The sequence below is a fragment of the Muntiacus reevesi genome, chromosome 22 (assembly GCF_963930625.1).
Source record: "Muntiacus reevesi chromosome 22, mMunRee1.1, whole genome shotgun sequence".
In the NCBI taxonomy this organism is placed as follows: Eukaryota; Metazoa; Chordata; class Mammalia; order Artiodactyla; family Cervidae; genus Muntiacus; species Muntiacus reevesi.
The window spans coordinates 15,991,856-16,010,306 of NC_089270.1; the positions used below are offsets into that span (position 1 = coordinate 15,991,856).

Below are 18,451 nucleotides of genomic sequence, written 5' to 3' on the forward strand. Positions count from 1 at the left end.
TGATGCCATTAGACCATCTCATCCTCTGTTGTCCCCTTCTCCTCGTGGCCTCAATCTTTCTCAGCATCAGGGTCTATCTTTTCTAACTTTAGCATAGGTTTCTTCATAAAGCCAAATGAACTCGAGAAGAATAAATAAACCAGTCTCTTTAAGATTAATTGGATTTCACCTTTTAAGAATGTTCAATATAAATCTAATAAAATTTGCTCTTTTGAATAGGAAGTGAAGGAAGGAATGCATGGGAAGTGTATAGAGCACTAGCTAGAACGTATACATGTTAGTCGTTATTAGAAAATATTAGCTTAGAAATATTAAGTAGCTTGCATAGTACCTGTAAAGTATACCAGAGCTGGGACCTCAAATCCTGAAATTCAACTCCATAGCCTTTGCTCCTAATCTTCTACTAAGAACTCACTGAAAAATTAGTTGGGGGGAAGACTATATATAGATATCTCCTTTAAATTGCCAATGGTGTGGATTAGAATGGTAAAGGACTGAAGAAATAAATTCTGAAGAAGACGGTGGCCATGAGAACAAAGAGAAAAAAAGTGCTGAGAACACATATTTTTGAATACTGCAATCACCATCACCTGGCTGTATAGGAAGTGAGGGAGAAGATAAAGAGGAAGGACTCATTTGAGTGGAGGAAAGGCATTGAGTTTGAACACTAGAATACCAGAGACAGGCATTGTATAGGGGGCTCTGACTAGCCGGGCAACTACTTAAGAAACAATATATAAGTGAAATGGCATGGCTGTGTTCCAAGAAAACTTTATGAGGACAGGCAGAGGGCCAGATTTGGCCTATGGACTGCAGTTTACCAACCCTCATCCTAGAGAGCTCCAACTAAAAGGGAATATTATGGCCATTTTGCTTATACTAGCCAACATGCCTATAGGCCCATCTGTCACCGGCCAGGAGTGAAGATGTCATATAGACAGGCACTGGGACAGGAATGGGGGTAGTGGGTGACAATGGTAAGCCTCAGAATCTGGTATGGGAAAGAAAGAGAAGTAGGATTTCCCAGCTTGGTCACCAACTCATTAAAAATGACTGAGTCTACATACAAAATATACCTTTCTGACATGAAAACACCTTTTTTGATACTATGTATAGTCAATTTGGGACTAAAATACAGTCCAGTTCTCTGCCAAGACAAAGCATTGTGAATCCAGAGGAAGGGGGCCTTTAAAACAACTTGGACAAAGTATGAGTTGGAAGAGATCTTGCTGACCTGATCTCTAGATTGGGCTTTAAGTTGAAGCCATGAGACTGGATGCAGTCCCCTGAGGAAGAAAGTATAATAGGGGGAAATCAAACAATAAAACAAACACAGAACCAGGAAGTGGCAAGAAGACAGGAGACCTCTGAAGAGAGTGAAGAAAAAAGGGGATGGAAGTACAGGCCAGTATCAGATCCCTAACACCCCAGGAGAGAAATATTTCAAGAAGAGAGCACAAAGGTAAATAGTATAAATGGTAGCAAGGCAGAAGTGGGCCCAAAGATAAGAAGCTGTTGGATTTAACCATGAAGTCAGCCATCATTAGCAACTTCTGAGAGATATTTTCAGTATTGTGATAGAAATAAATGCCCAATTGCAAAGAGTTATAGAATCAGAGGGAGGCGAGGAAGCAAAGACAGAAAATACAAATTTTTCTTGGCACCAAAAACAGAAAACTTGGTTGAGAAAGCTGAGTGTGTTTGCTCAGTGTAACAGAGGCCTGAACATTGGTTGTGCCCTGAGGAACAGCAAAGGAGCAGGTAAAAGGACATGATTTATGAAGCAAAGCCTGGTTTCATCTTCATAAATATTTTGTTTAAAAGTTCCATAAACAGCAGTGGCCCAGGAAATGCTTCAGCAAATACTCATTAACAAAACGACAGCTATTTAAAAATGTTCCCATAGCTGTTATATGTTTATCACCCCTTGTGTAATAAAGACTTCTGGCATGGAATTTTGAGTTCTTTCTTTAGTATGAGAACGCTTCCGTTCCCTGAGGATTTTCAGAGAATAGGGTACATGGTTGACCTCTTACTCAGACAGAAGGAAATTATGCTTTCACCTCTTGCCCCTGAATAAATTTATCATCCAGTCATTACTTCTTCTGGATGAAGATAGAAATTAGACTGAAAGCCGGAAGCCTGGATGCTAAATGAGTAATGTTTCCGGACTTGGTTCCCCTACTCTGTAAAACCAAGGACTTAGAATTGCTCATTTCTAAGTCATCACAGCTCTAAAAGAACCAAATGAACAGAACAGTCATATGTAGATCACTGCTTCTTCTTATTTTATTTATCACAGAACACACTGAAGCAATGCAGGTCCCTGACAGTGGGGGAGGGGTGTATTTTATTGTGTATGGTATAGTCCTAGAAGAGATGATTATACCTTTGCCGATTATTTGTTTTCCAAGGTGCTCTGAAGATACAGAAAAAGTTGCCAATAAAATGTTACATGAAAAAGGTGGAATCCAAATTTGCAGTGTGAAGCCAATTTTGTAAAAATAAGGTGAAACAAAATATTGGTACCATGTTATGTACACATATACAGAAGGAAATCTAACAATAGGAATTACTCTACTAGAGAGTGAAATTGGTGACAATTTATTTTCCTTTTATATGATCATTCTCTTTATAATTCTGGTAATAGTTAGCTCCCTTGTGAGTTACAAAAGGTATTTTACATTTGAGGTTTACAGGAAGGTTGCTTTCATTTCCATTGTACTCAACTCTACTTAAAATGTTTTCAAGTGGGGAGGAGGACCTATGGGTGCTAACTTTCCTGATGGACTAGCCCCATACTCTGGAGAAGGACTACAGAATATATGCTTGATATTAAACATGTTCAAAACCAAGTAGGTTGGAGATAGAAGATACAGACAAATGAAGACTGCCCCTCAGAATTATTATTATTTTCTTGTTATTTGGAAAGATGTCAGTATTTATCTAGATCTTTGTAACTTATCTAATCTTTTTTTTTTTTTAAAGTTTACCAAAATAACATTTGGCTTGTAAAATTGTCTTAGACTCAGTCATTTTTATTTATTCTTCTGTGTCCACCCAGCCCCCTCAACTATTAATATAGTCAAATGCTAACAGCATCTTTTTGTAGCAAATATATTATCAATTCCACAATGCCTTCAGCAAAATCAACCAACCAAAAAGGGGTATCGGAAAATGGCTGATACCTCCATGTCCTCCAACTCTACTTTCTAAATTCTTATTGACAATAGGCACCTGGTGCTGTTTCTTCATAGCAATTTACAGTTCCAAATTACTCTTTGCTAACGGAAATTTCATAATTTGTTAAGTGGCATTATATAATGAAATTTTCAAACACTTTGATCATAAAATATGAAGTAAAACATGCATGGTTTTTGGATCACTTATTTGTTAACCTTTTAACTTATATTCACTTAGCAAACATTTAGATCTGCTGCTGCTCAGTTATGTCCAACTCTTTTCGACCCCACAGAATGCAGACTGCCAGGCTCCTCTATCCATGAGATTTCCCAGGCAAGAATACTGGAGTGGATTGTCATTTCCTTCTCCAGGGGATCTTCCCGACCCAGGGATTGAACCCACATCAACTGTGTCTCCTGCATTGCAGGCAGGTTCTTTACCTGCTGAGCCCACCTGGGAAGCCACGTAGGCACTAAAATGTCCCAAAAGAATCTCAGTCTTTAACCACATCACCTCTTCAACTATCCAGAAGTATCGACTTACTTCATCAAAAAAGGCCAGTATATAAGGATATAGTTCAGTGGTTTGAGCATCTTTTCTTTCCTGAGAGGCTGCAATTGAAAATAAGCTAAATGCAGATTTTTATCAGAACAAATCAATTATCTCTCTGTACACCAGTTGAAGAAATATCAGTAGCTTCTCTCTCTAGGTCACATTCTATAGCATTAAGCTTGACAGCCCCTTGGAAAGCACACACCTTGCTCATTGAATTCTAGTTCAAGAATTCAATGAATTCAAGAAGCTAGAATTCAGTGAATTCAAGAAGCTAGAATTCAGTGAATTCAAGAAGCTAGAATTCAGTGAATTCAAGAAGCAAGAATTCAGTGAATTCAAGAAGCTAGAATTCAGTGAATTCAAGAAGCTAGAATTCAGTGAATTCAATAAGCTTGAATTCAGTGAACTCCAGAAGCAAGAATTCAGTGAACTCCAGAAGCAAGAATTCAGTGAACTCGAAAAGCAAGAATTCAGTGAACTCGAGAAGCAAGAAGCCAATGAATCCAAGAAGCAAGAATTCAGTGAATTCAAGAAGCAAGAATTCAGTGAATTCAAGAAGCTAGAGGGGCTAGCTTCTGAAGACTTCTGGAGAATTCTCACAAGGCTGTGCTAAGAAAAAAGGATCCTTATAAGGCGCTGTGGGCTTCCCAGGCGGCACAGTGGTAAAGAATCTGCCGGCCAGTGCAGGAGACTCAGGAGACACAGGTTCGATTCCTGGGTCGGGAAGATCCCCTGGAGCAGGAAATGGCAACCCACTCCAGTACTGTTGCCTGGAGAATCCCATGGACAGAGGAGCCTGGTGGGCTACAGTCCAGACGTTGCAAAGAGTTGGATACAACTGGGCATGCAGGCAGACACATAAGGCATTATCAGTGAACACTGTCACATGTTAATTTACTGCAGATTTTCCTGTCTTTACTAGTTTTAAAAGTCATTTTCTAAAAAGAAACCTTCCCAAGTGTGTATTTAATGACATTGAGTTTTCAGTGATTTAAAGTTTAGGTGTTGTCGTAATACAGTTCTCACGTAAAACACACATCATGCGTCAAATTTTCTAATTAGGTATGAATGTGAAAATTAAATTTTAATTAACCTGAAATAGTCAAGTAGAGAAAACTTTAACTGAATTGACTTAACATAGTATCCTTTCCATTTGAAAATAACTCATGCCATTTAACTGAAAGTAGGGGGCAAAAATAAGCAAAATTTTTACTTTTTATATAATGTTTCTACATTTATGCAGACCCTAACTTCACTGTTGCAAACAAAAGATAGTCCCTAGTTCATTGTTTCAGAGTTTGTCATATATACCACAAAATGTTTTTACACCTAGGACCAATTTCCACAGCGATTAGGTGAAACCTGTTTTTTTTTTTTTTTTAAATTGCTTCAGTTTGAAAAGGGCCTTTAATACAAAAGACCTCACAGCATAATTCTTTATAGAGCTCTATGATCAAGGAATTAGCAGTGAATTCTTATTAAAGCTGGAATGTAGAACTACCCTGGACTCAATTTATAGCTTCATGTATTGTCTAACATATCCAATTTTAATTTCTTTCTTGTGTCAAACAGAATTAATGGTCAAGATCATTGAGAAACCAGTGATCCATTTTGCTCTGAAATGCACCACATAAAAAATGTGGGAAGACAAGAAAACATATATTCAGCTACTAACTTCAATGTTTTATGGTATTTTCAGCTTAGAAAAAGCTGCAAATAAGAGAAAGATGCAGTTTAAAAAAACCAAGATATAATGAAGACAATTAGCCTTACATTCCTGTTTTTTCCCTAAAGTTTCATCAGCACACAGAAGAACTGCATAGATTAGATGACAATGATCATTTTTCCTTTTCTCTCTTTTCTACCAAGCAGTATTGTCCTAGTTCTGAGACACATATGCATGTGAATAGCATATGTGTGAATGGGGCTAAAATAATGTCCTTTGTCCACTCATGCATGCTCAGTTTTGTCTAACTCTTTGTGACCCTATGGATGGACTGTAACCTGCCAGGCTCCTCTGTCCATGGAATTCTCCAGGTTAGAATGTAGGAGTGGATTTCCATTTCCTTCTCCAGGGGACCTTCCCAATCCAGGGATCAAACTCTCATCTCCTTATCTCCTGCGTGGCAGGCAGATTCTTTACCACTGTACCACCTGGAAGCCCAGTATTTGATTAATACGAACTAATAGTATAGCCCCCTTGAAATTGGTTAGTCACTGATTCCTTGACACAGTGATTGCGTAAAAAGGAGAGCAAACAGCACTTTCTGTATCTGATGTAGGAATGAGGTAGTTGCCCCAGAGCCACTTCCATGGTAACTTCTACTACAGAACACAACTAAGAGTTTGGACACAAACCAAAAGCCTCCTAAGCACCTAAAATAGATGTCACTATGTCTGTGCACTTTGGCTCTGCACTTTCCTCATAAAAGATTCTCTTGGGTCTTTGAATAAAGTTATGGTCTCTCATTCCTTCCATTTTTTTTTTTTTTATAAATTTGTTTGTTTTCTGGTTTTCTTGTGCACTGCACAAATGAAATGATCATTACAAAGAGATGGTTGAAGCTGAAGAGAGTTATTAGAGGAATACAAATTCTCCACACCAGCAGGTAAAGAAGTCACAGCTCCACATAGATGATGAACACAAGGAAAAAAAAGTCCCATACAAATAATACAATTTTTTACAGCACAGCAATTATGTGACTTTATGATGTAATAAGGATGGTCTTACACACCACAGAATAGGCCCCCCCAAGTATTATTATGTTATGGAATAAGTCTATGATGTGTATTCATGAAGAGAATACTGAGAAATTCACAAAACTTTAAATTGAATTCAGTCCTCTCCAGAGAGACAGTAAAATATCTAAGGCTTCCCAGGTGGCTCAGTGGTAAAGAATCCGCCTGCCAATGCAGAGACATGGGTTCTATCCCTGGGTCGGGAAGATCCCCTGGAGGAGGAAATGGCAACCCATTCCAGTATTCTTGCCTGGGAGATCCCATGAACAGAGGAGCCTGGCAGGCTACAGTCCATGGGGTTGCAAAGATTCAGACACAACTGAGCATATACACATTATTATAGTAGATTTCAGAAAGATAACTCTCCAAAAAGTGGCTAAATTTTCTCTAAACTTTTTGGAGTTTTCAGTAGTAAACGTCTAAGCTTCCCTTTCTGGGAAGTCCATAGATAGAGAACTCCTTAGTTCTCTGTAACTTGTTTACTGACTAGCAGCAAATACTATATATAGTATTAGCTAACCAGGCCTCTGGGCAAGAGGGACATCTCAGATGACAGTGGGACATGGGGCCTTATCTGTCCACCCCACACCCAGGTGGGCTACTCCTCTTCTGCTCTGAAAACCCCTTCAGAGCTCAGTGATTTGAATTCTTACAGCAAACATCACTCTTAGAAATGAACTTAATAAGATGAACTTCATCCAAAAATTTAAAAAAAAAAAAAGCAAGTTTACCAGAATTTGTAAAACTAAATGGGGATCAAGGGAAGGAAGGGTTAAAACGAACAAGTATAGAAACCAACTAAAGATAAAACTCCAGTTTAAAAACTCATGTTTTCCAGGTCAGATCCACCAAGCTGTGATGAGGTCAGGGAGTCTTGACCCAGACAGTTATAGGGCCTGGGGCTTGCCCTATGCTGGTCCCCTTCTCTGACTGATGCTATAGGTTCTGTACTTCAAACTGACGATGCATTAACCAATCTCTGCCCTGCTTCCCCAAGTCAAGAGCATTCTGTACATTCTGTAATATTAAAGCATATCCTGCTTTATTCAACCTGAACAACAAAACAGAAAAGCCACCCATGACAAGAGTCAACAAAGGACAAAACTAAATTAAGATTCAATATAAAATAACAACAGTTATTAGTTTCCTAAAAGCAAAACAAAATCTTAGCAGCTTCAATCAACAATAGCTACAAAACAAGACCGAAACACTCAAGGGCTAAGATATTTTAAGAGTGTGTTTTCTCTCAGAATAGAGGCAAAGTGGGAGAAAAAGGTCAGATGACCACAGAACACTTGCGCCTGAAAGAAATGAACCTTGAAGGAGATTTCTATGAGTTAAAAAACAGTACCTTATAAGTAACTGGTCTGGTCTACTCACAGCTGTTTCCAGTGTCGACTCTTGTTTAACTGTCTACTGACTTCAGTTTAAAGTTAATTCTGTTGGCAAAAAAGTACAGAGCTTGTCTGGAAAGTGCTGTTGGGACATAAACCATTCCTTTCAAAGCGGTGGTAGCTGTATTTAAGTTTTCTTGTAGAGGGGGATAGAAATCCTTCCTGTAGCAAATCTTCTTCCTCCTTCCCCTCAGACTTAGTCAGTATCCTCCTATCCCATATATTGAAGAAAGAGACAGAGAGGGAAGAAAAAAAAAAAAAACCTGCCAGAAAATATACCTTAAATAATGTAGTATTTGAGCATTTAGAAATAGACCAAAAAAAAGGAGGGGGGATTAAAAATGAGAACCATAAAAAGCACACCAGGACCTTAAATATAATTTAGCCCAATGCCTTCACTTTGTAAATAATGAAAGTGATGCCCGGAGAAAATATGATTTGTGCAAGGTCACTCACAAAGCTCATTTGTGTCAGCTAAGAATAGTTATCAGATTTCACAACTCCCAGTTCAAGGCGTTTTCTATTACACTATTGTACCTGAGGGGAAATGGTTTACTTTTTTCCTCTGCATCCTTGTAGAATACCCACACGCTGGCAGGGAGAAGTAATACAATTACAATGTCAGAACCACCTGTTCTCAGGAAAAAACATTTCCCTTCACTTCACAGTCCTTAATACTGAACATCTCTCTAATATCTAATTTCTTTTATATACAGGAAATAATATTTTCCTCTGCTGATTTTCCAGAATATCTTTTATGTCTCAGGAGTTGCCATTTTTCAGGGGGTATGGATATCTCTTTGTCCTTACAGAGGACTCCTTCTGAAGGGACGGAGCTGTGACTTGTTAAAGTATTCAGTTTCCTACCCAGTATCCGTGGTAGTTACTTGGCTCTTGAATCAGAAATACATTATTACCACCAAAAATCTCTGCTTCTAAATTGTCAAAAAAAAATTCACCATATATACCAGTTTATTTTTTTTTACAAGTTTATTTTTTAATCACTTTTTAAAAGATTTTTTTAATGGGGACCATTTTTAAAGTCTTTATTGAATTTGTTACAATACTGCTTCTTTTTTTATGTTTTTGGCCATGAGGCATGCAGGATCTTACCTCCCCACCCAGGGATCAAACCAGCATACTCTACATTGGAAGATGGATTCTTAACCACTGGACTGCCAGGGAAGTCCGCTATTCTTGACTACTTTGTTAAATGTAAGATAAACATCACAATAATTTTTATTTGGTATCTGTCATATCACTTTTCCTACTTATATATGAGAAATTATTTTTCTTGAACTGACAGATGATTTATTATAATTTTTTTAAAGTTTCCTTTCTGAAATACATTCATTCATTCACTTATTAAAAAGTATTAATTGAATATTTATAAACCTACCTCATCCTTCCCTTGTGGAATATAATAACTGACAAGCCATAGCTTTTTCAGAGAAGTGCACAATTTTCAAATAAAATCAAAGAGTTTAGATGGAAAGTAAGGTCAATTTTCTATAACTTATGTTTTTCTTCATTTCCACACATTAACCATGGGTCTAACATTTACTTACATTCTACCCATTGAGTCGTTCACTGTCAAAAACACCCATCCTAGGGTCAGATAAACCAAAATATGAAGTTGCCCAGGCTAAAATTGCTCTGGTCACTACTGATCTTTTTATCTGATATGATTCCTTAAAATATTAATGTCAAATCGACTTTACACGCTATGACTCAAAGACACAATTAACTAAATTAGTCAGATCATTAAAGACCATTTTTAAACTTTTTCATTCCTTAACTCAGAAATTCACTGTTTGGTTTAGATATTTCTTGTCTACTTTTAAGATTCCATTTATTTATGCTTGTCCTGGTCTTTGGCAGAAAGCAATGCAATTGTGAACAAATAATTGTGAAAGTATACTTTTCAAAATGAAAATTGGATTAGATCTTTCAAAACATTTTCCAAAGTGTTGAGTAACACATACCATATACATTTTCCAACCCTGACAAATAAACAGTTGATATTCAGAACACGTAAATGTTGAGAAAGAAATCTTGTAAAACATATTCTGTGCTTCTTGACACAATGACATGATCCTATTTTCCTTTTGTTCTTAATTAATCTTGCTTGACTGAGCTCTAAGAAAATGAAAACCCCACATACATTAACATCTAATCTACATTTATGTAACACTAGTATGTCAAACACTAGTATGTCAAATATGACAAGAGTTTGACACACAGATATGTATTCCTTGGGTTTACTAAAATTTTTCCATATTTTTTCCTTTACTTCTTAAGCTTTTACTCTTTATTTGAACATTTGGCCTTTTGGATGTTAGAAGGGGCAGGAAGGAAGTGTGAGTAAAACCTTGAAAGAGAAGTAGGCTGTGAGGAAACAGAGATGGAATGACTGACGTCAGGGTGATTCAGAGCTGTTGAGTAGACTCGGGGGAAAAAAAAAAGGTGTAGAGAGAAGTCAGGTACCATCAGGCTGTTTAGAACAGAAGTGGGTGAGCCACAGACAATAGATTATAGGTACTGACTTCAGGAACCAAAGTCTCTCAAAATAGGGTAAACAGAGAAAGAACCAGCAATTTTGGTGACCAGTGCAAGCAACAGGAAATTGGCCCTCAAACTTACTTTGTAATTCATAACCCTGTTCCTTTCTCCCCACTGAGAGGGAAGCAATTGCTGTCAATATGTGAAATTCAGCATGATCTAAAATAACACAGTGGTATACAATCATCTTAAAAATCCTATCTCTTTATATTTAGGTCCCTTGGACATATTGCAGGTTGCCCTCACTCTGGGCATGCTCTGAATTTCAGAATCCTTAGGTAAGTTTAGAGGGGAAGAATTACAGTGTTATGAAGATGGAATCTATGGAGTTGGATTCCACTGATGGGAGTAGCATTTAGATCAGAGGTGAACTCCAGGGCAGACTGTATGAACACAGGCAAGGCCATCGGAATTCTCAAACTCTCAGTCTCCTCCTCTCAATTTTTAGGTTTACAGTAACACTAGAAGGAGGTTTGCACCAAAAAATCCCAGAGAGCAGTTTTGTGATAGCAGGGAAGGGAAGTGATCACGGGAACAGCCGTTAGATTATTTTGTGTTTGGTGAGAGTTTTCATAGGTGGACATTTTTAACAGTCCCAGGGGACTGAAGCCCATAAAAATCTCAAGCATCAACTATCTTAAACTAGTTAAGCTCCTACTTGCTATGTTGCCTTCTCTGTTCACAGTCCAGTCTCCTCACAGCAGCCAGAGTCACCATTCCCTTCTTCATCTCCTCTGTTGGTTTCTACCATCTCCTGCTTTATATCATCCAACGGGTTCCCATCATCTCTCTCCTTCATTCCTTTCAGTTTCCCATTATCCTCTGGTTCACACTGTTCAATCATTTGCCATTATTCCTTGCTTCATCTCTACCATGGTTTCCCACGGCCCTCAATATAAATCCAAATGCCTAGCCACAGCCTCCTAGGCTCTTCATCATTTTGCCTCCATTATCTTTCCTACTTTCCTAAATGCTGTTCCATTTGTCTAGAAAGTGTCTCCCTCATATCTTCACAGAACTACCCTCTTCTCAGCATTCAGAGCTCATTTTAAATGCTTTCTTTCCAGAAAAAGAACATCCTGACCACTCTGGTTAACCATCCTCCCGACCACATACACACACTCTCTCTACCTCATTTCTCTATTTTGGTTTTTCTTCACAGCACTTACCACTATCCAAAATTATCTTTGGCTCTTTTTTAGTTACTCACTCATTCAATTAGTTTAAATATGTTCACTGTATCTCTTTTAGAATAAGTTGCTATATAATGCAGGGAGCACAGCCTCGTGCTCTGTGATGACCCAGATGGGTGGGGATAAGGCTCAAGAGGGAGGAGATATATATATACATATATATAGTTATGTGTATATATATATACATGTATAGAGCTATGATTGATTCTAATTGCTGTCTGGCAGAAACAAACAATATGTTGTGAAGCAATTATCATATGATTTAAAACAAATAGAATAAGTTTTATAAATTTAATCATAAAATATTATCAGAAATATATCAGAAGTTACAAATAAGATCAGAAAGATAAGATTTAGTCTCTTTTAAAACTCATCATTCCCAGTGTTCAGAACAGTGTCGACTATAAAATAAGTCTTTGATCAACATTTCTTGAATGAATTATTTACAGTCCTGCCTGGGTTCCTACTCTTCAGTCAACAAGCATCTAACCTAAGTCCACAAGCATGAGGGCAAAGATTAACCCACGTTTACAACTGATGGAGCCCTGCAAATCTCCTCGTGTCTCAGCAGCTAGGCATCCCAGAAATAAAGAGCCCCTGTTGGACTCTAGGTATGTAACTGTACCTACACAAGGGGACTCTAAGCCCTTAAATTTTCCTAACACAAAGGCCAGAGTGTGCCTTTGACTTGCCAGAATATCCTTTATGGATACATGCACCGAACTAGGTATGGGATTATATTTGCTACAAGGGCCTGAGAGCTTCCGGATAGGTCCTTTGTATCCTAAACTCTACAGTAACTGCCTTTATTTAAACAGCAGATATCCGACAACAAATTTTATCCTTTCCAGGTGGTTTTGAGAAACTGCTCTGAGCTGCCAACTCTTCAGGAGAAGAAGCTAAATCTTTGCATTCACAACATATGTTTTCTAAATGAAAAGGGGGAAGACTAAGTAATTTTAGAGAGGTGAGCTCACAGATAATCTCATCCACCATCTCAGTCCTCCTCCACACTGATTCAGAGCTCTCCAGTGAGCTGTAAATTGGACTGCCTCCGTCTCCTGTCCTACTGCTTCCTAATTACCTGTTCTAGTGAGTCAGCCTCTGGGTCCTGGGGCTCAGGTGCGCTGTGGGATGATGCAGTTGGCTCCAGTCACATCAGAAAGGTACTGAAAGGGGAACTTCCCTGATGGTCCAGAGGCTAAGACTTTGCCCTCCAATGTAGGGGGTGTGGGTTCAATTCTGATTGGGGACCTAAGATCCCACATGCCTCATGACTTCCCCCCAGAAATAAACATAAAAAAGAAGTAAAAAAAAAAAAAACTAATAAAAAAGAAGTAATATTATAACAAATTCAATAACAAATTTAAAAAATGGCCCACAACAAAAAATTTTCTTTAAAAAAGAAATGTGCTAATGTGATGGTGGGCAAACAGAGGTGGATTCTTTGTTAGGAAGAAAATGATTTTCCCCAAGCACCACAGCAGTTGTCCCCTAGGACACAATGATGTAGAGAAAATCCCTTGCTGGAACATTGTTGCCACTAAATGAAAAATAGCATCATATAAAATAATTGTTGGAAAAAATGCCATTTTCCTATGTACTAAGATTAAATATTAATTGAAATACATAGGTGCTACTTACTTAGTCAATAAATCAAAACTAAAAATATTTTTTATTGCTCTCTATGGACAAGGTTTTGTGAAAAGTCATGAGGTCTGAAGTCAAGTGGGCTTTAGGAAGCATCACTATGAACAAAGCTAGTGCGGGTGATTGAATTCTAGTTGAGCTATTTCAAATCCTAAAAGATGATGTTGTGAAAGTGCTGCACTCAATATGCCAGCAAGTTTGCAAAACTCAGCAATGGCCATTGGACTGGAAAAGGTCAGTTTACATTTCAATTTCAAAGAAAGGCAATGCCAAAAAATGTTCAAACTACCACACAATTGCATTCATCTTATATGTTAGCAAGGTAGTGCTCAAAATTCTCCAAGCCAAGCTTCAATAATATGTGAACCATGAACTTCCAGATGTTCAAGCTGGATTTAGGAAAGGCAGAGGAACCAGAGATCAAATTGCCAACATCAGCTGGATCATAGAAAAAGCAAGAGTTCCGGAAACACATGTACTTCTGCTCTACTGAAAATGCCAAAACCTCTGACTATGTGAATCACAATAAACTGTGGAAAATTCTTCAACAGTTGAGAATACCAGACCACCTGACATGCCTCCTGAGAAATCTGTATGCAGGTCAAGAAGCAACAGTTAGAACATGATATGGAACAATGGACTGGTTCCAAATTGGAAAAGGAGTATGTCAAGGCTGTATATTGTCACCCTGCTTATTTAACTCACATGCAGAGTATATCATGCGAAATGCCAGACTGAATGAAGCACAGGCTGGAATCAAGACTGCCAGGAGAAACATCAATAACCTCAGATATGCAGACACTACCCTTATAGCCGAAAGTGAAGAGGAACTAAAGAGCCTCTTGATGAAAGTGAAAGAGGAGAGTGAAAAAGCTGGCTTAAAACTCAACATTCAGAAAACGAAGATCTTGGCATCTGGTCCCATCACTTCATGACAAATAGATGGGGAACAATGCAAACAGTGACAGACTTTATTTTCTTGGGCTCCAAAATCACTGCAAATGGTGACTCCAGCCATGATATTAAAAGATGCTTGTTCCTTGGAAGAAAGCTATGACCAACCTAGACAGCATATTAAAAAGCAGAGACAGTCCTTTTCCATCAAAGGTCCTTCTAGTCAAAGCTATGGTTTTTTCATAAGTCATGTATGGATGTGAGAGTTGGACTATAAAGAAAGTTGAGTGTTGAAGAATTGATGGTTGTGAATTGTGATGTTGGAGAAGACTCTTGAGAGTCCCTTGGACTGCAAGGAGATCCAACTAGTCCATCCTAGAGGAGATCAGTCCTGAATATTCATTGGAAGGACTGATGTTGAAGCTGAAACTCCAATACTTTGTCCACCTGATGCAAAGAACTGACTCATTGGAAAAGATCCTGATGCTGGGAAAGATTGAAGGCAGGAGGAGAAGGGGATGACAGAGGGCGAGATGGTTGGATGGCATCACTGACTCATTGGACATGAGTTTGAGCAAGCTCTGGAAGTTGGTGACGGACAGGGAGGCCTGGCGTGCTGCAGTCCTTGGGGTCCCAAGGTCGGACACAACTGAGCGACTGAACTGAACTGATGAGGTCTCTATAATAATCCCTTGTTATATCATGGGATGATAATATTTCTGTATCCAGAATACAAAATTCTCTAGGAAATAAGGTCTATCTTCCTTTCTTTACTTCGTTATTTTCTTCAGTTTATTGAAGCCTGTATTTATTAAGTTCAGAGAATATGCAATGTTTGAGTATAAAGAAAAATACAAAATCCAACATAGGGGCTCTTGGAGGTGAAAGAAGGGTACTGACTATTGGGGAACTTAACACTGAATTATACAAGAACACAATGGAGGGCTTCCCTGATGGTTCAGTAGTTAAAAACTAATCCACCTGCCAATGCAGGAGATCCTGGTTCTACCCCTGGGTTAGGAAGATCCACTGGAGAAGGAAATGGAAACCCACTCCAGTGTTCTTGCCTGGAAAATCTCATGGGGAGAGGAGCTTGGTGGGCTACAGTCCATGGAGTCTCAAAGAGTTGCACATGATTGAGCGACTGAGCATGCACACACATGACACTATGCGAAGGGACAGGACCAAAGAAGGCTTCCTTGAGGAGATGCAACCAAGAAATACTTTGAGTGCAGAAGGAAAGGAAAAGGACTAACATTTCAAGGCAGGAGATAAGGAGAGACTGGGGCCACTTCAAGTAGTTCTACAGAGCTGGAAGGTGGAATGAATGACATACAGTAGTGGGTAAAGTATGCAGAAAGAAATGCAGGCAAAAGCCAGAGTCAGGAACCTAGGCTTTATCCTGAAGGTCGTGGGTAGCTACTAAAGGAATTTAAACATGGGCTATTTTGTTTTTAGACTGCAAATTAGAAAAATAGGAACAAGGGACCTAAAGGACTACTTAAGAGGATGCTACTGTATCAATACAAGACATTGTGATGGTCTGGAGAGACAGAAAGACAGAGATGATCTCAAAAGATATTTAAATTGTTACATAGGTAGGAAGATAAAGGACAGACAAACTTACTTCCAAAAGGTCCATAAAATCATTACAGAAATATGTATATGGTGTAAGATGTGCATGAAAATGTAAATCCTTACTATATAAAATTCTATCCATTTGCTGATTAGGAAGCCAAGGCACCACACTTAAAAAGAGTGATAGCAGAATTTGAACTCATGTTCCCATGGCTACAACATCATATTTTTTTACACTGAATTGTCCATCCCTTTTAGGAGATCATAGATTTTGGGCACTTTTTTAAACTTGGGTGACTAGGATTGAAGAGACTGGAATATGATTTGGTAGGATCTTAAAAGATTCCTTAGGCAGACTGTTTAGATTTTTTAGTTATAAGCATGTTCAGATTTGAGATTTAACACAAACAATGGGCTTCCCCAATGGCTCAATAGGGTAAAGAACCCGCCTGCAATACAGGAGACATGGGTTCAACCCCTGGTTCAGAAATATCCCCTAGAGAATGAAATGGCAACCCACTCCAGTATTCTTGCCTGAAAAATCCCATGGACAGCAGAGCCTGGGGGCTACAGCTCAAAGAGCTTCAGGAAGTCGGTCAGTGAATAAGCACAGCATACAATACACAAACAATTGTATTTGCATTGTGTCTGTGAAACTGTATGTTTTTCTCCCTGCAAAGCACAAACCCTTCATCAAATTCCTGTGGATAATCTAATCATTTTAAGCCTGAAAGATTTATTCACACTGTATAGAAGGATAGCCAGTTGAAACCAAAATGAAAGTCGACTTGGCAGATATCCTAGTTCAATCAAGTCAAATACTGAGTTTTGAGAAGAATGCAGTTTGAAAGAAAAATCAGCTTCAATGATTCTAGGAAGGGAAGAGGCAAAACTCTTGAGACACTGAAAACAGAAAGGGGCAGACAGCTCAAACAGGAAAAAAATGCTGAAATTTGCCTTAAAGTTGGTTTTGCAGCTACTACAGGTAGGATAACCATATAGTTCACTACCCAAAACTTGACTCTTTTAGATTCAAAAGAGGCACTGATTAATTACAGTGGGATAGCAGATAAAAACTAGGGCTCTTATAGACAAACCCGGATATATACCATCCCACCCAGAGGTTTGCATTAAACCTGTCTTTCAGATGATGATATTATAAAAAATGAGGTCATTGGTTTTAGAGTAACTGGCTCCTAAAGTGAGTCAAGATTAACAACAACAACAGCAAAAAAGACTTTTTATACAACTTGGACAAGGTATTCAAATACACATATAAGAGTCAGATCAACTGAACCATTTGGGATCTAATAATCCTTTTAGTTTCATAGTTTATTTTATTAAAAAATGATATGGAGCAATAAGAAATGCCAGTTCATTTTAAGAGACTCACAGAGAGCAAGCATGCAGTGTCTAGTAACTGTGGTGTTAGTTCAGTTGTGTCCAACTTTGCAACCCCATGGATTATAGCCCACTAGGCTCCTCTGTCCATGGAATTCTCTAGGCAAGAATATTGTTGTAGGTAGCCATTTCCTTCTCCAGGGGATCTTCCCAACCTGGGGATCAAACCCAGGTCTCCTGCATTGCAGGTGGATTCTTAAACATCTGAGAGACCAGTATCTAGTATCCCATAAAAAGTAATGTATTCACATACATATTTTGGGTATAAAATATAAGAATATTAGTCTAGATGTGTGCCCTGAGCTATTTTGATTGTTTCAAAATAAGCACATGGCTTATTTTTCAATGCATTAACCATAAAAGAATCAATATTAATAACACCAAATTGAGTCAAATCTCAACCCACTCTCCTGTCCCACTTTTAGATTTCTTTTTCCTTAGATGAAAATATCCTTTCTTATATGGCAAATTTCCTTACTAAGCTAGACAAAAGGAAGGATGAGCACAGCACAGGAAGCAAATATTCTCAGGTACAGACAGGAGGGAGAGATCAGTCACGATTAATTAGGTTTCCAACCTTGGACAAAACAATTGACTTCGCTGCGGCTTAGTTTTCTCCTGTTTAAAAAATGAGAGGATTTAGTTACAGTACATTGGGGGTTAGTTCAGATGTGAAGTTGGACTATCCTCTGAGATAATTATCTCCCATATGTTTTATATTTATTTAAGGTTTACTCATCTATGAGGACTGAGAAGGTCTGTTGCATCATAAAAATGCTAAAACAGGCAGCTATTGAAGAAACAACTGCACTGGTAACCACAATTATGATTTTTTTTTAAGATTTCCCAGAATAAAAACATAGACAGTGGGGAAACATTTTATTTTTTAGGGTATAATAGGAGGACTATGAGGATTTTCTTATGGGAAAAGTCATCAGATACAAAATGCTGAACCACCTAGTGCTTAATAGTTTTAAAATATTAAGCATCTTTGGGCTCCCCAAACCACTGAATTTATACAGAAAATCAGATTTTTCTCAGGAGTGTAGGGTTGCTTCCTGACACTGTCATTTTTAACAAGGAAAGAATGAATCCACATTTACAAGACAAAGTGTTGGAAATGAATAGAGAAGCCTCCTCCCTGCACTGCAGTCCTTGACAAGTTCCTAGGTACATTAGCATGGCTGAGAAAATTATAAAAACAAAGTGCCCATCAATTCTTTGACATTGGACCTCAAGATTCAAGGCCAACAAATACAAGGAAGTCAGACTTTTTCCTTATTATTTTGATTCCTTTCCAAT

The 18,451-nt window shown here is 38.2% G+C and overlaps 1 protein-coding gene across 3 annotated transcripts in view; it reads right to left on the bottom strand.

Moving 5' to 3' along the window:
- Positions 1-18,451, bottom strand: part of ARHGAP24 (Rho GTPase activating protein 24) — a 544,676-nt gene that overhangs the window by 215,849 nt on the left and 310,376 nt on the right. The window contains exon 1 of one of the 3 annotated variants that reach the window (XM_065914159.1): positions 7,858-8,096. The exons of 1 other annotated variant lie outside the window; for it this stretch is intronic. The gene's annotated coding sequence lies outside the window, so the exon portion shown is untranslated. Of the gene's footprint in view, positions 1-7,828; positions 8,097-18,451 lie in introns of those variants that run through there. One more of the 3 variants, XM_065914157.1, reaches the window with a different exon arrangement.